The sequence below is a fragment of the Panthera onca genome (genome assembly GCF_046562875.1).
Source record: "Panthera onca isolate mPanOnc1 chromosome E1 unlocalized genomic scaffold, mPanOnc1 haplotype 2 h2.Chr16_ul_1, whole genome shotgun sequence".
NCBI classification, from domain to species: Eukaryota; Metazoa; Chordata; class Mammalia; order Carnivora; family Felidae; genus Panthera; species Panthera onca.
This window is the reverse complement of record NW_027675808.1, coordinates 1,553,579-1,557,697: the sequence shown is the minus strand read 5'-3', so window position 1 is coordinate 1,557,697 and position 4,119 is coordinate 1,553,579.

The window sequence follows — 4,119 nt, the reverse complement described above, 5'->3', positions numbered from 1 at the left end:
GAGTATTGTAATTGTCAGAAACACTGCCAGCTTGGGCTGAAGGAGTCAGAGCATGAAAAGGAAAGAGGTCTTTGGACCCTCAAGCTCTATAAGCAGGAAGCAGGCTGAGAAAACTATTTCCATGTAAATATATGCTACCTTTAATGGAATAAAGATGGCTTAAAGGGTAAAACCAAAAGCCTAGAAGATAGAATGAAAATCCATGGAGAATTATTCCCAGGCCTTTCATATGGAACTGCCAGCCTATACCCAAGTGACTTTCAGAACTGCTATGGACTGGGGGCTTCTGCAAACCTGTTTTCTGCCCCTTGAAACTGGAATGTCTATAACAGTTACCCTATCTGTCCTGCCATTTTAATTGGTTGTTGCAGGAAGAGAGCATTATAGCTTTTTCCTTTAGTTCACAGGACTTCAGATTAAGAGGCACTATACTCAAGTAGCCAAATGTAAGGAACTATATCCAAGAAGACTCCTCTGCCCCAGGACCTATTTAGAGGACAAGACTCTGGACTTTGAGTGAATGCTATAATGAGATAAGACCCGGGGTCCTTGGGAAGGGGGAGCACTTGTTGCAAGTGAGGGAACTAGGAATAAGGAGTGACCAGAGGGTGGACTGTGGCAGTTTTGAACTATGTCCACAAGTTCTTTGGTGTATTAGTTTCTTGTTACTGTAACAACTTACCACAAACTTCAACAACAATGTATTACATTTCTGGAGGTCAGAAGTCCAAAATTGGCCTTACAAAGGCTGCATTTCTGGAGGCTCTAAAGGAAAATCTACTCCTTCCCTTTTCCCGCTTCTAGAGGCTTCTGCATCCCTTGACTCGTGGCAACCTCACACTGACCTGTTTCCATCATTACATTTCCTATTCTCACTCTGACCCCCTTATGATTGTATTAAGGCTATCCACATAATCCATGAAATTTCCCTGTTTCTGCCCTTAATTACATCAGCAAAATTCTTCATTCCATGCCAGGTAACATATCCGCTGGTTCTGGGGATTAGAACATGGGTGCCTTTGGGAGAGGGGGATGGGCAGGGGCAACAATTTTATCTACCAGGGCGCTCATACCTTCAAGAAGTGGCATCTAGGTTCATGAGTTCTAGCCCCGCGTCAGGCTCTGTGCGGACAGCTCAGAGCCTGGAGCCTGCTTCAGATTCTGTGTCTCCCTCTCTCTCTTTCTGCCCCTTCCCCACTCATACTCTGTCTCTGTCTCTCTCTCTCTCAAAGCGTAAACATTTAAAACAATTTAAAAAAAAAAAGTGGCATCTGGTCCACGCTTCTTGCATGTGGACTAGTTGTAGCGGGCTGCTTAACAACGAATAGAGTATGGTGGAAATGCTGACGTGACACGTACAAAACTACGTCACAAGAGATATTGCAGCTTCCTCCTGGCTCTCTCTTGGCTTCCGCACTTTGGGAGAAGCCAGCTAACATGCCGCAAAAACTGCAAGATCGCGTTTGTGGTTTTAAGCTGCTAAATCGTGGGGTAATTTATTATGCAGCAATAGATAACTACCACAATCCCTCAGGTCCCATCCTGTTCCGTGAGGTCTGCTTAAGTTCTAGCTATTGTCTCTACAGTCGGCCTACCTGAAGAAGGAAGGGGAGAGGGGAGGCATGCTCCCTTCTTAAATGGCACGCGATGGAAGTGGTATGAACCTCTTCCATTCACATCTGTCTACAAGATGGACAGGGCAGCCTAGGAGAAGCTTGGAGACATAGTATCTATTCCAGGCAGCCATGTGTCCAACGGGAAATTAGGAGTTCTGACTATGTGAGAAGAGGAAAACACATATGGGGGCACAATTAGCAACCTCTGTCACAATGGGGGATTATAAGGGTCAGGAGAAGCAAAGTTGAGCATAGATCCATTAACATTTTTCCTAACCAATCTCTTCATTGGCCACCGAATGATATTTACACACCCAGCACTGTGATCTCTCCAAAGAAATCATGCCAATTGTATGAGTCACAGGAAAACCCAACTAATAGAAAAAAAAAAAAAAACCCACAATGAATTGCGAAATTTTTTTTTTCTTACAAAGCTCTTTTCAGGGACACTGATAAAGAATTTACTGTGGAGATTTTGCCTGAAGGCTGTTAAATCTCCTAAATGTTGCTTTCTAAATGCTTCTATTCTGTGAGCATTCTCCCGTGTATTGTCAGAAAATACACAGCTGATGGAAAATGTCTTCTCTGTGCAAAAGTTTAGAGAGACAGCACTATGGCAGCAATCGCAAGGAACACAATCATGTTAACTGACCTATAATTTTCTTTTCACATGCTAACTATTCTTGGATAGTCTCATTAAGTGGATTTTTAAAAAAATTTTTTAAGTTTATTTTTGTGAAAGAGACAGAGCAAGTGGGGGAGGGGCAGAGAGAGGGAGAGAGAGAGAATCCCAAGCAGGCTCTGCACCATCAGCACAGAGCCCAATGTGGGGCTCAAACTCACAAACTGTGAGATCATGACCTAAGCCAAAACCGAGTCGGACACTTAACCGACTGGGCCATCCAGGCGCCCCTTAAAATTTAACAATATAGATAACCCCAATCACAAGCATTTAAAACTGCCTGTGTGCTTTAGTCAAACTACAAACTATCAGAAATAGATATTTCAAGAAATATGTTACAAAACCAAATAGAAATTATTTTTCAACAAGCATTAAATGGTTTTCTTGCACAGCATATGTTACTGTTTCCTTACATCAGTGTGAAAAATGAAAATTATAGTTGCACTATAATTCCAAGGCAACTTGCTTGTAATTGATCCCGGTGGTCATTACATGGCTGTCACTATAGAGTTCAGACTACACAGGCCAAGAGTTAGGGGATTACAAATATGATTTGATATATAGCTTTTCATTTCATTTTCACATAAAGTCCTCCATTTTACCCAGATATGTAGTCATCAGTTACCATGAAGTAAATAAAACACAGTGTACCTACAAAATTTCACCATAAAAGGTCTCAGTGTGTGTTCACATAATCCTTTTATGACGTCATGCACCGTCATGTTTTTTAAAAATGCACGTTATTTAAGGAATGGAAGACCCAAAGGCAAAGATGATGAGTGTGCCATAAAGTACTTCAACCCCACACTGTCAATGCTCAATACATTTTAAATAGCAAAAAGTGAAGTTGCAAATTCTAGAGTCTTACCCTATAAAGTGATAATGCTAATAATTTCGATATTCATCCCATCTCCTGTGAATTAAAGGTTTTCTTAGATGCCTGCCAAGTATCCTGTTAGTTGGGTTTCTTTCCCTGTGATTTTGATCTAGTACTTCTTTTAGTTTTTCATGGGAATTTGTGGCTGTGAGGGAACCAGAAGCCTCTGATCACTTAATTTGGAAAATGGATCAAAAGTGCATTTTCATTTTGTGTGGGTAGATATTTGGTTCTCTTAATATACCCGCCAAGCTGTATTCATAATCTTTTAGTAACTGAGATGATTTAACTGCAAACTTAGTAAGCCAGAAGGACAGGTAAGTGACTTCTTAAGTCAGTGGTTCTCAAACTTGAGTAAGCAGCAGAATCACAGGGAGGGCTTTGCTGAAACAGAACACCGGGCCCGGCCCCATCTCAGATTTTCTGAGTTAGTAGCCCTGGGGCGTGGCCTGTGCATTTTTATTCCTAACAACTTCCCAGGTGATATGGAGGCTGCTGGTCCTCAAACCACATTTTGAGACCCAATTCCTTAAATAAAAGTTGGGCATTTTTCCCCCTAAAGCTGGGCATTTAAATGATCCTGTCAATAATCTGCCATCAAGCCTTTATTGTACTGATTTATGCCTCCTGCAAACAAAACCTAGGCCAAACTGACAGTCTGTTCTATTGAGATTGCACAAGTTCCTAAAAAATCCCCAATTAAAAGACAAAAAACTCCAACTCTTAGAACAGCAATAACCTACTCAGTTTGAAAACATTATGAAAGTCTAAAGAAACACTCTGGGTTCTGGAGTAAACTTCAGTCCCCGTGGTGGTCATCATTTGGTTACATTTGGAAACAGGCTTGTTCTAAAATAATCATTTTTGAGGCGATGACATTTACTCTTTTCACCCAAAGAAAACAGAAATAACAACACAGGAAGAACTGGGCAGCCTTAGGTCAA